This window comes from Bos mutus, chromosome X, assembly GCF_027580195.1.
Source record: "Bos mutus isolate GX-2022 chromosome X, NWIPB_WYAK_1.1, whole genome shotgun sequence".
NCBI lineage: Eukaryota > Metazoa > Chordata > Mammalia > Artiodactyla > Bovidae > Bos > Bos mutus.
In genome coordinates this window covers 124,459,426-124,478,300 of record NC_091646.1, presented here as the reverse complement: position 1 = coordinate 124,478,300, position 18,875 = coordinate 124,459,426, and the positions used below count along the sequence as shown (strand labels likewise).

Here is an 18,875-nt window from a genome sequence, read left to right as displayed (position 1 = left end):
TGCACTTCAGCTCTTTTCCAGCTAGAAAAATGGAGGGTGCAGAAGAGAAGGGAAAAAAAGGTTCCTGCTGTGCCAAAACTCTTAAGAAAAAGTGAAAAAATTTCACAGAGCTTAAACACAAGCGCCTGAGAAAGAAGTGCCCAAAAGATGCTTTGAAAGGCAAGGAGGAAGCTTATTTATGAAAAAGCTGAGCACCATCACAAGGAATACAGGCAGAACTGAGATTCGAATGGCTAGGATGACAAGAAAAGTCATTAACTTCTACATACCCGTGGAATCCAACTGGCATTTGTTATCAGGATCAGAGAGGTATCAATGGTGTGAGCCCAAAGGTCCAGAGGGTGTGGCAGCTTCTTTGCCTCCATCAGCTCTTCAGTGGCACCTGTGTGAAGCTCAACATGGCTTCAATTAACATGCTGAGGACTGTGGAACCATATGTTGCATAGGAGGGGTACCCAAACCTGAAGTCAGTAAGTGAATTGATCAACAAGCATGGTTATGACAAAAATCAACAAAAATTTAATTGCCCTGACAGATAACGCATTGACTGCTCAATCTCTTGGTAAATATGGCATCATCTGCATGGAGGAGCTGATCCACGAGATCCCATACTGTTGAAAATCATTTAAAAGAAGCAAACAACTTTCCATGGCCCCTCAAATCATCTTCTCCATGAGGTGGCATGAAGAAAAAGATCAACCATTTTGTAGAATGTAGAGATGCTGGCAACAGGGAAGGCCAGATCAATAGGCTATTATTAGAAGGATGAACTAAGGTATCTACCATGAGTATTTCTGTAATCTGGTCAGTTATTAAACAGTGATTGCTTTCAAACTGAAAAAAAAAAATTGCAGCTCAGTCTCCACTGTTCTACAAAATAAGTCAGGCTTACAATAAAAAAAAAAAAATCACAAGGCATAAGAAAAAGCAGAGGAAAAACAACACTCAGAAAAGACAAAGGATATGTCAGAACTCAGAATGAGACACAGAATCTGATGTTGGAAATACCTAGAATCAAAGTTAAAATACTATGAGTAACATGTTTAGAGCTCTAACCCAAAAGGAGAACATGCAAAATTGGATTGGTAACTCAGCAGATTAATGTAAAATATAAGAAAGCATAAAATGAAAGTGCTAAAAATTAAATAAAAAGAGAGAAATAAAAAATGCCTTCAACGGGCTCATTAGTAAACTTAACTGAGCCAGGGAAAGAATCAGTGAAGTTGAAGATAAGTCAGTAGAAACTACCCGAACCAAAAACATTGAGAGAAAAGAAGTGAAGAACAGAACAAACAGGACTTTCAAGAAGTGTGCAACATAGGTTCTAATATAACTGGAATCAGAAAAAGAAGAAAGAATGGGACAAAAGAAATATTTGAAGAAACAATGGCTGAAAATATTCCAAAGTTAATATAAGACATGGAACACAAATCCCTAACACGATTCTCTTGCCAGGAGAAGTATCAAAAACCTCAGATGATATACTTTAACAGATGATACAGATGATACACCTTATCAAAAACCTTATCAAAAACCTCAGATGACATACTTTAACAGATGATACAGAGGACACACCTTATCAAAAACCTCAGATGATACACTTAACAGATGATACCACTTTAAGGACAGAAAGTGAAGAGGAATTAAAGAGCCTATTGATGAAGGTGAAAGGAGAGTGAAAATGCTGGTTTACAACTCAATATTCACAAAACTAAGATCATGGCATCCAGTCCCAACACTTCATGGCAAACAGATGGGGAGAAAGTGGAAACAGTGACAGATTTTATTTTCTTGGGCTCCAAAATCACTGCAGACAGTCAATGCAGTGATGAAATTAAAAGACACTTGGTCCTTGGAAGGAAAGCCTTGACAAACCTAGACAGCATATTAAAAAGCAGAGACATTACTTTGCCAACAAAGGTCTGTCCAGTCAAAGCTATGGTTTTTCCAGTAGTCATGTATAGATTTGAGAGGTAACAGTAAAGACTGAGCACTGAAGAACTGATGCTTTCAAACTGTGGTTCTGGAGAAGACTCTTGAGAATCCTTTGGACAGCAAGGAGATCCAACTAGTCAATTCTAAAGGAAATCAACTCTGAATATTCACTGGAAGGACTGATGCTGAAGCTCCAATACTTTGGCCACCTGATGAAAAGAGCTGACTCATTGGAAAAGACCTGATGCTGGGAAAGATTGAAGGCAAGAGGAGAAGCGGGCAACAGAGGATGAGATGGTTTGATGGCATCACTGACTTAATGGAGATGAGTCTGAGTCAATTCTGGGAGACAGTGAAGGACGTAAAGCCTGGCGTGCCGCAGTCCATGGGGTCACAAAGAGTCAGACATGACTTAGTGAATGAACAACAAAAAACAAAAACAACACAAATCCTAGATGATCAGAGAATAGTAAGATAAAAACAAACAAAAAAATTATTGTCACCACCGAGTACCAATACCACTGAGACTGAATTCCATTAGCGCTGCCACCAGCAAGCACCTTTGTCAACATGATCACCAGGTCAGCAATTCAACTACACATGATGGCTCCCTCACAATGCTCACCTTTACATTAAAGAGTTGCCTCATTTTAGAGTTTGATGTTTCTGTGCTGGTGGTTTCTTTGCCATCCACAGTGACTGCCCTTGATTTGGAGCTGTGTTTTCCAGTCTGTCTCTCTCTGCACAGCTGGTAAAGGAAGGCCATACGTGTCTTTCTTTGGCTGCCTTTACAATACGGTGATTTTACATACGAGTCTCACTCTGTGTAAATGACTGGTCAAGCCCAGGTTACAAGCTTGTACCCTAGCTGTAAAAGAGACTGGAGATGAGTTTTCTTGAGAATGTGGGACCTATAATATGAAAAATTATCAAAATGTAGAGAGGATATTTAAAAGTCTACTGTGTGTGTGTTAGTCACTCAGTCATGTCCGATTCTTTGCAACCCCATGGACCTATAGTCTACAGCCTGTAGACTACCAGGTTCCTCCATCTTTGGAAATCTCCAGGCAAGAATACTGGAGTGGGTACCCATTCCCTTCTCCAAGGGATCTTCCGAACCCAGAGATCAAACCTGAGTCTCCTACATTGCAGGCAGATTCTTTACCATCTGAGCTATGGCATGCTAAAAAGAAAATAAATTAATAATTTTTTTAAAAAAACTTTCCACCTAACTAACCAACTATTATTGTATGGTAGATCCTTCGGTGAAGTCATTGCATCCTAGAGAGCCCTTCTATAAGACAAATATTTTATTTCAATGTGGTACCACATTTAAAACCAGCGTTCCAATCTGAGGAACCTCAGCAGTAATGGGGGAGTGGGGTGAAGCTACATAATAAAATAAGCAAACATCTTCACTGAATGTTGGTTTTGCTTAACGTTAAGTAAGGTACAATGCAGATATATACAAACATGCAATGCACACACACAGGTTTATAATGGAACAGAACTCAGCACTTCTATGAATTCATACAACAAATCATGAAAAAATTTAAAGAAATGTCATTCTTACAGTTGTCAACTCTTGCTTCCCCTTCATCTACCACACTGTAAATGATGACAGAAGTTTGAGGAGTCCCACAGAGAGAGCCATTGGCACTTAGTTACACACCAACACAGATCCAATTATAACAGTTATGTTCAAGACGAGTGACTAGACTACAGGACAAGCACATCTATGGGGTGAGCAGAGAGGAAGATCCACTAGACAGGTACCTGACAGAGAAACCAACTGAATGAGGAAGAAAGCACTGATGGGAGGAAATGGGGGGCAGAAAAAGAAACAAATTTCATAAGAGCAATGTTTACTGAGCACTTCCTCTGTGCCAGGCAATGCACTAGATGCTGAGGCGACAACAGGCAACACTCCATGCCTCCAGGGAGCCTACATGTAGAAAACCGATACCATCTGCTTATCCATTTTACCAAAGGCCCAGCCCTATTTAAACTCCAGCTTTAGTATTTCCTATGTATACTCTCAGGCGAAAGTGAAAATGAACAGAAAAAGGCCACAAAGAAAGAAAACTAAGATCCTGGGATATAGCTGGGGTCAAGGCTTCAAAGCAAGGCATGCAATATATAAATCCATGTCATTTCTTGCTATTCACCCAGCTTTATCTGCTTTTCTCAGATCCATGTTTTTGAATAACATGGTCTACCAGAAAATCCCTTCCCTCCACATGGCATTCTGGGCCTCCTTTAAGACTCTTCACAAATACATAGGAGTCATTACCGTTCTCAGTTCCCTTAAGTCTGCATTAAACACACCTCTTCTGGCCTAGAGTAACAGCACCCTGTGTTTCCCCATCTAAATGGGCATATCACTCTGTTCTTAAAACTCCATAAAAGGAGGGGTTCTGTTCTTAAAACTCCATAAAAGGGCACAACACCACAGCCTGGCTTTGTATCTCCAGCACTTACCATGACGCTGATACCCTTTCAGTTGCCTACACAGTGATGCCAAGATACCCAAATCATCACCGTATTGTAAAGGCAGCCAAAGAAAGACACGTATGGCCTTCCTTTACCAGCTGTGCAGAGAGAGACAGACTGGAAAACACAGCTCCAAATCAAGGGCAGTCACTGTGGATGGCAAAGAAACCACCAGCACAGAAACATCAAACTCTAAAATGAGGCAACTCTTTAAAAATAAATGTCCTGGGCTGGATAGGAAGTGAAAATAGTTATGACACAAAACCACTGTAAACTCTTCAGGTTACCAGCATGAGGGGGGAAAAAATCAACAAGGAAAGAATACAGGTATAAAATGATTCAGAAAGGCCAGAGCGAGCTAAGTTATAGAGACTGCATCACAATGTAGATTGCAAAGGAAATATCTGAAGAAGGAGGTGATGCTGTGGTTATTCTTTGCATCCATGAAAGGGAAGTGCACAATGGCATTGTATACTGTCACAAACCAACCTCTTTACACCAAGGAAGCCCTGGATGAATGCTTGTTCAGTCATCAAGGCAAGGAAAACTTAGCATAGTTGAGGATTTCCAAAAATGAGCTGAGCATGTAGGGATACATATTGTAGAAGGAGAAAGAAACAAATCAGGATATATAAAATAAAATCTGTGGAGCACTTTTATACATATAAGCTCACTTGAAAATAAGAAGCTCAACAGAGACCAGTTAAATATCAAAGATGGCAAAGCCACAGAATGTGAACCAGATTTGAAAATGATACTCTTGCTAAAGATTAGTGCTTCTAAATATTATTAATAAAATTCTCTAAAAACACTGGAGGTGCTCGAATCAGATTTCCTTAAATATGAAACAGCCTAAGTGCTGAAAAATATTAAACTAGACATAAAATATTGTATTTGAGGAAAGAAAAGAACAAAGCAAATTTAATGTTGATATTTAGCAAAATGTTTCATTAAAATCTTCAGTAGATTAAAGATGTCTGGGGGGAAAAAACCAGCAAAGAGTCTTAAGTTTAAATATGGAAGAGAGCTAAAACTGTTAGAAAAAAATTTTAACTCAGTTATAAATAGAAATGACATTCCTATATAAGGTTAACAGACTGGTGAAGGATAAAAGAAAAGGGGGAGCCTTTAGAAAACTGAAGGTAATTTCTATAAAAACAATGAAAAGAGTATCACAGATGACGATGGAAGAAAGCAGCTGCAAAATTTTTAAAGAGATGAGGAAAGAATATTTTACCTTGTAGCAATTATGACCTTTTTGGTAAATCATCAAGGTTTCATTGAGCTAAAACTCTTGTTTTTTGTGGCATTTCCTGTCATATCCCTACTTAAAACCTTCAATAGCTTCCCAGGAGGCTTAGGACAAGTTCAAAAACCCAGCAGATGGCCTACTAAGCCTTTTCAAAACCGGGCCCCTGTCTACTTCTGCGTCATCACCTGCTTCTCTACTTTCCAGCCTTTCTGGATTTCTTTCAGTTCTTTAAAAGGTACAGTTTTTCAAAAGCCTCTAGCTCTCACCTTGCCTGAGGGCATTTGCACTTTCTGCCAGGAAAACTTAGTTTCCCAACTAAACCATGCCCTTCTCATCCTTCAGGTCCCACTTAATGTTACCTCTTCACCATGGCCTTCCTACCTGCTCCCCACATGGCAGATCCCCCTACACTGCTAGTGCCTGGTACTTCTCCTCTGCCTCCATTTCAAGCCCATAGAGTCTTTGAGGACCTACTTCCCTTTGATGCATCACTCTATTACAGTTTGGTACCCAGCAGATACTCATTAAGTATTTGCTAAATGAAGGGCAGAGTCTCAGGATGTAAGACAGGTAACCTTAGAAAGAAATAATAAATTACGAAACACCAATTAGCACAAAATTAGCTTTTGTTCTACCTCAACTATTTGAAATTTTTAACAATTAAAATAAAACTTTTTCTTTTCCTTTGCAATGCTAATCTCAAATTTTAATGGTAATATTACCAGTAAAAATTGTTGTTGTTGTTCAGTTGCTAAGTCATGTCCGACCCTTTGCGACCCCATGAACTGCAGCATGCCAGGCTTCCTTCCCTGTCTTTCACTATCTCCTGGAGTTTGCTCAAACTCATGTCCATTGAGTCGGTGATACCATCCAACTGTCTCATCATCAGTGGCCCCCTTCTCTTCCTGCCTTCAATCTTTTCCAAACATCCCACTGTGTGTGCATCCTCAGTTGCTCAGTCATGTCCAATTCTTTTGTGACCCCACAGACTGTAGCCCTGCAGGCACCTCTGTCCATGGGCTTTCCCAGGCAAGAATACTAGAGTGGGTTGCCATTTCCTTCTCCAGGAATCTTCCTGACCCAGGGATCAAACCCACATCTCCTGCATTGCAAGTAGGTTCTTTACCACTGAGCCACCCAGGAAGCCCTAAAACGTTTCACTAGTGACTGACAAAAGCAGGGTAGGGTATGTGGATAAATTCGAGGATACGTAATACCTGAACCAGCTTTCGTAATCTCCCAAAGATTCTATTCATCAGAAAACTATCGTTTCTACTACTCTTGGCCAATATCAGCATAATGGAGCAAATCCAAGTCAGTAAGCTTTCTTCAACTGGTACTTAGCACCTTTTTTAACTTGCTTTATCTTCCTCCCATGAGTGTGTGTGTGTGTGTGTGTATATGTGTACTTAATCTGATTATTATAATATGATTTTACAAGCTGCCAAGAACCTAATCCTTAGGCATAGTACAAAATCTAAAACTGAGATCTAAAACTGCAACTTATCTAAAATAATTTAAAGCAGTCTTAAACAAAAAAAAAATAATGTATTCATCCATATGTTTTGTTAACTAACTTCCAGAAACCAAAGTTGTTACTTTCAAAATCACTACTTTCCTCTAAATCAAATAGGTCAGAAAGCACTTGATTTGTTAATATTTGATATCAGGCCTTTCTCTTAGGAAAGAATGCAAAATAACAACAGAATACCACAATCATAGCAATTAAACGGGTGTTTTTTTTTTAAGTAAAATTATTTCAAGCCAGTTATGACTGAATTTACAGTAAACTATTATTATCAGAGTAATGCTGTGTCCTTTCTGTTTGTTATTAAAAATCCAAATACAACCCACCAAAGAGGTATTGATTTGCCTGGCAAATTGTAAGGATCACTTTCCATAGAGAAATGTTCATCTAAAAGCAATGAAAGTTTGTTTCCAAAACACTTTACCTACAACCAAACCATTGCATTCCCCTATCATGTGTACCTAAAAAATAACATCCCCAAGCTATCCTATCAGCAGTGTCCATCTATACGTGCAAAACAGGCAGCAAAGAGAGCACCTGGGAACCAAAGGGGTAGAATTCCACCCTTCCAGTACAACTTGTTCCCAAGGGAGCTTTAATTCTTCTGGCTACCCTTGAGGGTAATTTTAAAAAACAACAACAACCAAAAAAAAAACCAAAAAAAAAAAAAAACAACGATGCAGGCAGGAAAAAGCAGCTACAGTACCTTGCAGGTTAAAATATTTCTAAATCCCTCAACAATCCAGTCTGAAGTAATGCAAAAGGTAGACAATGCGTTTGCATACCTGAATTTAATGAAGCCTGCTCTCCAGCATGCACTGTAGGCATGGATCTCTCAAGGGGGATTAGAGCTCAAACAATAAAATGCACAAGGTTATTGGCTTAAAATCAAGAAAACCAATTATTTTGTCCTTGGTCTTAAATCCTAAAGGAATTTTTTCTTGCCCAACAAAAATTATATTATTTTTACCTTGATTTCTTATTCCTGTTTTCCAACATATCACTAAGAGTGCTGTATTTTATTTACTGGTTTAAAAAAGATCAAAACAGAATCAAATTAAAACCACAAAGACAAGATAATGGATGGCACTTGCAGTACTACCTTTTATATTCTTCTATGTATTATGTTTAGGCAAAACTTTTGAATATACAAAAAGTACTAAGAAATTGTAATACATATAAGAAGATATTTTTTAAAGACATATCTTTTAAAATCTACATAATTTAGTTTATCAGTGCCTGATGATAAAAGGATCTAGGTGGAAGCAAGTAAATAAGGTTAAAAAAAACGCACGTTGGTGGGTGAGATCTTTTTGGGGTAATGGAAATTTTCCAAAATTGGATTGCAGTGATGGTTATACAGCTCCATAAATCTAAAAAAAAAAAAACAAAAAATCATTGAACGGTACTCTTAAACTCTTAAAACATGAATTTTATGGTATGTAAAGTATACCTCGATAAAACTATTAAAAATGCATATTTAAAATCCGTACTTGCTAAAGAAATCCACAACGTTTATGTGTAGGTTCCATCTTGGTAGAACAACTGTCCTTCCTGCTTTGGGTGAGGTGATTTCCAGCCCTGAGGTTCTACAATATTCATAGCTCCTTTCTAACTTTAATAACCATCAAAAGTGATTCTCAATGACAGAATAAGATGTTAATTAAGTCCCTTTCCTCCCTAACATTGACCTGTGAGGGTTCCTTTGAGCTAAGCAACTGTAGCTCTCTTAAGGATGGGTCTTGCTTAAACACACACACACACACACAACTTTAACAGAAAATTCTACTTTCAAGTAGAAAAATTTTTTTCAGACTCGCAACTCCTACATACTGTTAACCAACATCAATAACATATCTCTGTAGACTTCACCTCCAAATTTTGTTTCACTGACATCATTACAGTTACAGAAGAGACACCTATTTGCAGATTGTAATGGCTGCCATTTTACTTCAAAAGTGTATCTATGGCTGATTCTTGTTGATGTCTGACAGGAAACAACAAAATTCTGTTAAGCAATTATCCTTCAATTAAAAAATAAAGTGGCAAAAAAAGTGTATCTAAACCACAAAACTAAATTCACAGAATAACTTCACAGCCTTTATTACTGTAGCAAATTTAATCAAAGTCAGTCAAAAGTTAAAATGGAACATGAATTATGTACAACCTTCATTTATGAGAAACAGAATTAACGACCCTCTGAGAAAAGTCTGAACTTGCAGTCGTCCTAATCCATCAGTACCAATGGAGCTGAGTCCAGCCTCCCATGTGACTAAAGGTCAGAAAGCCTTGCCAATGTAGCCTATGAACTCCAGGAAGCATATTTATACCTTGAGTAACCACCCCAGGAGCAGCAGGAGCTCAAAACATGTTTGGGAAATCGGATTCCTCAAGAGAAGAAGAAAGCATAGGTTTGAAGAGCACACCTTCAAGTCAGACCGGTTTCAATGGAAGTTTTGCCTCAGCTGCTGACTAGCTGGGTAATCTGGGTAAAATATTTTCTCTCCCTCAGCCCATTTGGTCAAGTGTACCACAGGATATAAGAAAAATATCTACTTCATAGGAATGTTATGAGAACACACATACACACATATTACTATATCCATGCAAAAAAAGTATTTGCCATAGTACCTAGTATTCAGTAAGGCTCAATAAATAGAATATTAGAATTTAATTATTATAGAGAAGACTGCCGAACAGAGAAACCACACCCCAAATTTGATCCTAATTAGAACTATCTCAGACACAAATGTTTCTAAGAGCTTAATTCAAAATGCTGACAATCAATTCCAAAGACCTGAAATGGGCTAAGTCCTTTAACCTAATGCATAAAAATAAATTTCTGTTAATTCCCAAATCGGAATTCTCTAAATGTTATCAGACTCTTCAGGTGGAAGGTCCTCACTCACAGCTTTCATTTCCCACTGACAGAATTGTACCCAGGTTCACGCGGCAGTATTAAGAAGTAATTGTACAAAGGCGAATGGGAAATGAGGCCACATCTTTGAATAATCCACTCTTCCAAGCACTGATCTATAGAAAGGAAACATTCTAGAAACGATCAAGAATTTAAATCCAAACACTAAAGTGATGCATCCCCAACAAAATAGTTCTAATGCTGAGTTTAAGACTGAAAGTAAATTGGAAAACCCTCCCAAACAGAAAAATATAATCTTTTAATTACATTATTTTCTCAAGTTGAAATATGTGACCCAACTGCTTCCATCATCAGATATTCAAGAATCTTTGAGGTTCTGTCTCCATCAAGAAATTCGATGTTGCCAGAAATTAAAACTTCAGAATCTAAAATTCTAAATTTCAAGTTCTGAGTAAACAGTCTTTTCTATTTAAAAGTGACTTAATACTTCAAATTCTGCTATTCTTGTAAAATTAACGGTTACCTAAAGGATTCCCCTCACATTTGGAATTTAAGTATGTGGATTCGTTTGTTCTTAAATGCCTTCTGCTACTATCTGACATCAATCTATTACATGATAAAGTCATATTGCCACACTAACAGCCAAAAATGAAGTACTGATACTTTGTTAACATACTTGCTAATATCCACTAGAAAGAAAGCAGATAACCACCAAAGTTATCAAGCTAAAAAGGTGGATTTTTAACAGACACACTGAAGAAGGCTTCTTTTCTCTGCTCACCTCCTTACAAATTCCTACAGCCATATTCTCAGATACAATGGAATTTTCTATCACAAAGTAAATTGAAACATAAATCATAATGAAAGGTTAAATTTCTGCAACAGAAGCCACTGTCATTTCCAACAATGCAACTATTGTTGAAAGAGTTTCTCGCAGATTCTTAGACACAGTGATGAAGCAAGGCTGGGGGGTGGGGGGGGGAGGCATACTTGAAGGGATTTCTCCATCTCTGTATTTCGGTTTACAATGTAACAATACCGCACCTTCAAAGTAGAAATACCAAGTAAAATCTGGTTCTCATTAAATGCAGCATATCTGGAACAGAATACATCTGATTCGCAATCAGTCAACCTTCTATTACTCATCTGTGCGAGATGGCCCTGCAATTTCCCTCAATGGGAGCCTTTTCTTTTAAAACCCCAGGGAATACTGTGGATGCCACACTCTGATTTAAATGACTCCTAGAAAATTACAATGAAAATAATGGCATGTTTAGCGCAAGGAACTTGCATAAGTAAAAAAAAAAAAAAAAAAAACCTGAGATAAAGGGGTAAAAACCCCTACCACAAGCCCTCAATCAGGAATAAATTATAAATCTGAACAGGAGAAAAAAGGAATCCTCTCTAGAGAAAGAAGGCTTATGTCTAATTATTTTTTTAATATACCAAATTTTGTTGTTGTTGTTGTTTTTAAAAAAAACTAGGCTCAGAAAACTTCCCAAATAAGCAAAATCAGAATACTGAAGTGCTTTCTATATATATATCAAATAAATCCTTGCATTGATTAGGTTAGAAGGCCAGACAACTCAAAGGGATTTGACACTTTCTCCAACTGAAGACTCTCCAACCCCTCTGAAATGGTAGATTATTTAACACTTGTGATTATTAACTTTATTCAGCATTCCTCTTTTGGAGCTCTATTATTTCCAAACCGAATTTTTTTCTCCTAATTAGGTTTCCTTGTACTTGTGAAATGCTCAGCATACACTGTGCTGGAAGCTTTAGTTCTACAGCTTCTCTCTTCCCGCTCCTTACCCCCTCACCCACCCCCACCCTCCTGAAAAAAAAAAGGTTTCCTTCCCAAATGTTCTCTTCTCTGCATTTGTCAACAGAAACACCCACTGGCGGTGTCAAACTGGTAATACTGCTGCAGGCTTCCTTACTCCCGATCCAGAGTCAACGGCCAAAAATGCTCAACCTAAAATAGTACTTTTATTATAGAAATGTAAAGGATTGCTAAGGTACTCAACTATCATGTTCTCAAAAAGAGGCACACCTTTTTTAAAAATTATTCTTAATGGACCCTAACTGGATTGTTAAATATAAGATTATACTACCCCCCCTTCAACATTAAATATACAGGGACAAGTAAACATAGGTTCTTCACATTTTATGACACTTAAAGAAATTAAAAACAAATTTACATCTAAATGTCATTCACCTGTAATTTCGAATAGCCTCGGTAAAGATGTTTTTTTTGGTAACCCTACAGCAAGAGGAACAACCTGGAAATATTCCAGCAGATGCTACCTAAAAGGATAATTCTATTCTATACATATTGATATTTATGTCTGCTGTTTCGGCCAAATGCCCCTGGGCAAATTAATCTGTGTAATCCTTTACATTAACTACATAAACCATTACATCCAAACAAACCTAATTCAGATGCATGGAAAGAAATTATTCCGTTTCTGCGATACTTTCTAAAATCAGCTTAAATTTCAATCAACAGAACACTGATCTGCAACTATTTAAATATCACAGCATCCGTCTAATCTCACTGTGGAGATACTAAGGTCAGGCTTTTCTTTTTCAGGCATCTGTGCTTTAACACTCAAGTGAAGCGAAAAACAAAACCCTCAAGGAAGATCTGCCTTTACACTGAAAATGTTCAGGTTATTTTTTCCCCCAACGTGGGCACAGAACGTGTCAATGCGAGCAGAACCTGTTCGTTCTGGGAAATGGTTCCAAACCCTAGGATTTAAATTTCTATGAGGGTCCAAAGGGTACGAAGGTCTGGGAAGGGGCCAGTTTCTGCTTCTCCCCACTATGCTAGTCTTGAACTTCGTAACGACGCCTGAAACTTGTTCGGGGGAAGGTAGAGGAGCCGCGGGGCAGGCGGAGGGTCGCTAGCCCACCCTCGCAGGCAGCCAAGGTCAGCAGGGCCGGGGCCAAGCTCGCAGTCCCCGGCGGGTCCCGAACTCCCACGGAACTCGAGAGGGGGGCTCTGGCGCTCAGGCTCCTCCTCAGCGCCGGCGGGAAGGGGCTTCCCTCGCCGCAAGCCCGGGGGAGCGCGTGCCGCGGGGGCGATGGGGCGGGGATGCCGCAGACCGGCCGCTCAGAGGAGCCCCGCGAGACGGCCTCGACCCGCCGCCCCTCCTCATACCCTCCCGTCTCCCTACACCCCAAAACACAGCCCTAGCCCCTCGGTGGGGAAGCCCTTCCAGCGGCGCAATGGGGCGCTGAGGAGGAACCACTCTAGACTGGGGTGCCCTCGCCGCGTCGCCCTGTTCTGAGCGGACCCGCGCCACCGCCCCTTCTCACGTCTGCCCGGGGGGACCGGGTGGGTCTCCTCTCTCAGGAGAAGCTGGGTGGGCACGGGGCCGATGTAAGGACAAGGAGGCTTGGCGAGCGGGTGGCAACGAGACTACTCACCCCGCCGAGTTCCCCACCTCCAGCCGGGGACCCCACAGCTCCTGAGGCCGCCGTCACCGCTTTACCTTCCCCAGCGGCAGCGACAACTAATCGAAGCCCTCGACCCCGCCCTCTCGCTCAGGCAACGCGCAGCCTAATTTGCTAACTGCCCCGCCCCAACCGTCCAATTCGGACCAATGGAGAAGCGTCTCAGACTCTGACAGGTTCCCTCCTCCGTCCCGCCCACTTCTGATTGGAACCAATAAGGAGAGAGCGCTCGTCCTCGGTCTCGGGCTCGTGCGCCCCGCCTGCACGGCTCGTGCTCTGGTCCCCAAAGCAGTAGACTGCTGGTTCCCCGTATAAGCTCGTCTGCGCGCGTACGCGCGCGCCGCGCCTCCTCGCGCGCCACGTTTGGTTGCCCCGCCAGGCCCTAGCAACCTGGGCTGAGCGGCTGGGAGGGGCGGGACCGAGCCGCAAGCTGACGAAGGGAGGAGGAGATGAGGGGGAAGATCGTGACTGAGAAAGGGGCGGCTGCGGGGGTGGGGGGCCGAGGAGGCCCGGGAATCCGCCTGTCACTGCGGAAAAACAGGGGGAATCCTGCCTGCAGCGCAGTTATCCTGGCCTCCCTCCGTAGGGACACGTGCGGGGGGAGGGAGGGATCGGAGAAGAGAGGGTAGAGCACATTTGGGGCGGAAACCGAGGCACTGCTTGGAAATAAAGGATGGAGGATGGTTTATCTCCGTTGTTGGTAAAAATCATATCGAAATCCATTGCTGCTGGTGCCCAACTGTTGCAGCTGCCCGTGCTCACACACACACATTCACACATACGCTCGTCCATCAGCCTGCGATCCCTTGGGTGATTTAGGTGCAAAGAACTAGTAGCCTGAGGATTCCTTCCACAGCAGATGGATACATGCAAACGGCTGTTGCGGCGGCAGCAACTAACCCACAGTTCTGCTTCGGTCCAGTGCTCAGTCACACAAGATTCCCCAGCTGGCATGAAAGCAATGAAGTCATCGCCCAACCAGTAGAAATGTAAAGATCTTAATACCTACTATGGATCAGGCTTCCAACAAGAATGAAGAGGTGATGAAATGGAAGGAGATACATTTCCAATGCCACTTCTGGAAATCTGAGACAATACTTTTAAAGACATTGCAGACTAATCTATGTAAAGCTGCATAATAATTCCCACTTCAAAAACAAACGGGAAAAATAGATTTTTTTTTTCTGGTTTATAGGAAAAGCAAAGAAAATAAGCAGTGTATGAGATCATAACAGCCACCAAATTAGAAATACTCAGTACTGTACTGTAACGGGAGTTAGATATCTTGGATAAAATCCACTTGATCTATTCCTGTTGTGAATCTGGTAACAATATGTAACAATATGCTGGATTTGACCGTTCAGTGCCCAGTCAGTAGGGTTTTCTTTTTCATAATATGGTGAATATTTGATGAGGAAATGAAGGTGCCTGCTTTCCCTTCAGCTTCTCAGGAAGCATATTAGAAAATTTTATAGGTAGGAATAGTGAATGAGCAGTGAGGGAAAATGGAGTCAGAGGCAACAGCAGAGAGCTTTGCAGAGTTTCATGCCACCTCCAGATGCAAAGTAACAGTTGCTGTGACCTCAAGCTTCACCCAAGTGGAGCTAGAATTCCTACGGCAATCAGTCCATTGTCAACCTTGTACGTTAGTGCCTTTGTCCCAGGAATTGTAGCAGCATTACCTTTGAATCAAATGAAGACTGGTTTATTTGTATAGATTCAGAATAAAAGGTCCCTAAGAGGAAGGTCATATTTGCATACATGGGATGGCACATGATAAAGCATCTAATATTACCACTTAAAACTAAATTGAACCTGTAGCACCAGATACTTAGTTATTGGCTTTTCCTTATTTTATTCTGAATCTATACAAATAAACCAGCCTTCATTTGATTCAAAGGTAATGCTGCTACAATTCCTGGGACAAAGGCACTAACGTACAAGGTTGACAATGGACTGATTGAAGGGGTTCTCCAAGAAGGCAATGGCACCCCACTCCAGTACTCTTGCCTGGAAAATCCCATGGACTGAGGAGCCTGGTAGGCTGCAGTCCATGGGGTCGCTAAGAGTCAGATACAACTGGCAACTTCACTTTTACTTTTCACTTTCATACATTGGAGAAGGAAATGGCAACCCACTCCAGTGTTCTTGCCTGGAGAATCCCAGGGACAGGGGAGCCTGGTGGGCTGCCGTCTATGGGGTTGCACAGAGTCGGACACGACTGAAGTGACTTAGCAGCAGAAGGGGTTCTTCGAGTCACATCTTGTTCAGTGAATTGCAATTTTGATCAACAGCATATATTTTCTATGTTCATAAGAGTTAAAAAGCACCATGCTGCCATTTAACTGAGCTCTTTTCTTATTTAGAAAGAACACTAATACTTAACACTGAATGAATGCCTGCTATGTGCCAAGAACTTTGCATACATTTAGAGTTGCCAGATAAAATACAGGAGGCTTGTTAAATTTGAATTTCAGATAAACAATGAATAATTTTTTAGTAGAAGTGTGTATTTTTATCCTAGATACATGTGGTACAAGGGTAGAGGGCTAAATAAGCTTTCTAATCACTGTCAAAAGAGAAAAAAAAATTTTTTAAGGCCCCTCTGGTGCCAGACCTCATAACACAATCAGTATCTGGGAGAAAAGCTTAAAAACCAAATCAGTGTATAAATTTGTAGTGTTTGTAGAAAAAGGTGTGCATACTCATCCTAAAAATTATTTGCTGTATATCTGAAATTCAAATTTAACTGAGAATTCTCTATTTTTCTTTGTTAAATCTGGCAACCCTACATAATCTCTGAGCCTTATGATTCTCTGCAAGATTCTCTGATAGGTCACTTTTTTCCAGATGAAGAAACAGCTTCAGAACCTCCTCAGCATTTATTTGCTCCTTCTTTCTACTAATAGAACTGCAACTGTGTTCAGGTATCCATGTTTCCAGGGCAGTGGGAGCTTATTTCTCTTAGCCAATCAACATATGGCCCAACTAGACTAAAGGAAAGGACTTAGCCTATGGTTTGAAACAGAGGTTTTCCCTGTCTATCCTGCTGGATGAATAAGGAAGCATATATCCCAGGTGCTACTGGCAGCCATTTTGTTACTAGGAGGAAAATCAGACTTAGATCAAAGCCTATATAAATAAGGCAGAGTTGAAAAAAAAAAAAGAAAGGAAAAAAAATTGGCTTCTTAATGACACCACTGACTTGTCTGATGAAACAAATTCTACCTTTTCTTGAAGTTTGGATTTGAGTTTCTATCGGATGCCTCAGAAGCATCCATGTGTGCTACTTAGTATGGCTCTCAATAATAAATGAACAAGTAGTCATAGATATGTAAGACATTTCTACCCTGGATATATGTGAAACAAGTCTTGAAGACTAAATAAGCTTTCTAATCATTGTCAAAAAGCATTTATGAAATGCCTATCTGGGCCTAAACCTCATAAGGCAATTAAGATCTAGGAGAAAAAGTTAAAAATCAAATCAATGTGTAAATTTGTTTGTCAGAAGAGGTCAGCATTAGTTATTCACTGGCCCTGTTCAGAGCTTAAATCAGACCGTCAGATCTTACATGTTTTTGTTTAAAGTTCATACCATTTGGGAAAATGTCATTTTAGAAATGCAAGTCCAGTACCTCAGTTTAAACTATTAAAAACCTCTATTCCTGTCTTCCAGGCACTAAGTTTAGCCACAAACAGGGTAGACAGAAGAGAAATGTCAGCCTCAAAAGACCTAAGAGGGAAAAACCACATCAGAATAGAATGCCATATGAAAGTGGATGGTTGGCAAGGCAGTGTGGCTTTAATGGCTAAAACCATAGACTTGGGAGCCAGATTGCCTGTGATCAAATGCCAGCTCTAATTATATCCTTAGGCAAATTGCTCAACTTCTCTGTGCCTCAGTTTCCTCCCCTGTAAAATGGGGATGATGACAAATGATAATAGTGATCACCTTACAGATCTATGTGAATGACTATTTGTGAAATGCTCCGCAGAGTACCTGGCTTATAGTAAGGACTTTATATTGTTGAGCAGGCTCAATTCTGTGGGGTATAAACTGGAAGCAATTTCTTTTTTTTCAGTGACTACGTTGAGCCATGTTTTTACAGCAAATTTGCCCTTTGTGTCCCTTAACATTTTGGACAGTTTTTCTGACTCCTGTGTTTTTGTAGCTATCAAAAATCAATTTAGTCTACTTGAATGTTGTGTTTGAATTAAATCCCATCCCTCTCCCCCTTTTTCCATCACCATCATCACCTGCTAGGATTGTGGCTTGAGGGACCTGAAGTGATCAGGCTGTGTGGTCCGCCCTTGTTCCTGTCTACTCCAGCTCCTTTGAGGGCCTGATCAGTTCCCATACCAGCCCTCACTCCCCACAACCAAAACTGGGGTTTGTAGGAAGTAGAGGGGAGAAGGAACCATCAGTTTTTCTCTTAATAACCCATGAACATTGTCCCCTGCTCTCCTCATTTCCTCCCCCCATCTTGGATGTAGTTGACCTCTATGTAGAGGGCATCTGAATGACATGTATAAATCCCCCCTCACAGATCTATCTGTCACTTTCCCTACAGAAGCCCTCCTAAGCAGAGGCAACAGGAAAAAAGTATCTCTCAAAATATTGTTATCCATTTGTCAATAATACACAGAAAACAAGCCAAAATTTCCAAAAGTCAACTCAATAAGTTAGAGCTCCAATAACTCAAAGAACCATCCTGAAAGAATATTGCCGTGTTTACTGCTTGAATAATGATTTCAGTGGTTTGAATAGTGTGTGATCTTGAGCAAGTTACCTTCTCTGTGTCTCAATCTCATCCGTAGTAGAGTAATACTAACAGGTTGTTTATGAAGATTAACACAGGGTTAGATGAATTAATTCATGTAAAGTGTTTAAAGCAGTACTGATTCTAAGAAACTGGTCAAGAAATGTTAGCTACTGTTATTATATTATGACAGGCATTGTACATACACCATTTCTTCCAACCCTCACGTCAACCCTATGAGTGATATCTTAGTTTGGTTTTCCCCAAAAGCAGACCCTGACACAAGGATCCAAGTGTTCATAGTTTTGAGAACTGATCCCAAGAGCATGGGCAAGTGAGACAGGGAAGAGAAGGAAGCCAATAATAGGTGTGATATCAAGCCAGTTACTTCTGTAGGCGATTGGAGTTCAGGATAGGCCAGGGAGTTCCAGGAGATCACGGAGAAGCTTCTCCTCTCCCAGAAGATGAGAAGCTTGGGTATTTCTCCACCGTTCTGGAAGTTCTTCCAGGCAATAACTCTCCAGAATTTTCAGTTCTCCCAAGATGCAGGCAAAATATGCTCCCACA

The 18,875-nt window shown here is 40.5% G+C and overlaps 1 protein-coding gene and 1 pseudogene across 3 annotated transcripts in view; one reads left to right on the top strand and one right to left on the bottom strand.

The window, feature by feature from the left end:
* The window catches only part of CDKL5 (cyclin dependent kinase like 5), a 178,556-nt gene extending 164,918 nt beyond the window's left edge, over nucleotides 1–13,638 (bottom strand). For 2 of the 3 annotated variants that reach the window (XM_070365949.1, XM_070365951.1), the window contains exons 1-2: nucleotides 13,522–13,638; nucleotides 8,503–8,581 (exon numbers count right to left, since the gene is read on the bottom strand). The gene's annotated coding sequence lies outside the window, so the exon portion shown is untranslated. The remainder of the gene's footprint in view (nucleotides 1–8,502; nucleotides 8,582–13,521) is intronic. The other variant, XM_070365950.1, reaches the window with a different exon arrangement.
* LOC138986382 (large ribosomal subunit protein uL30-like) lies at nucleotides 58–774 on the top strand (annotated as a pseudogene).
* Nucleotides 13,639–18,875: the final 5,237 nt, after the last annotated feature.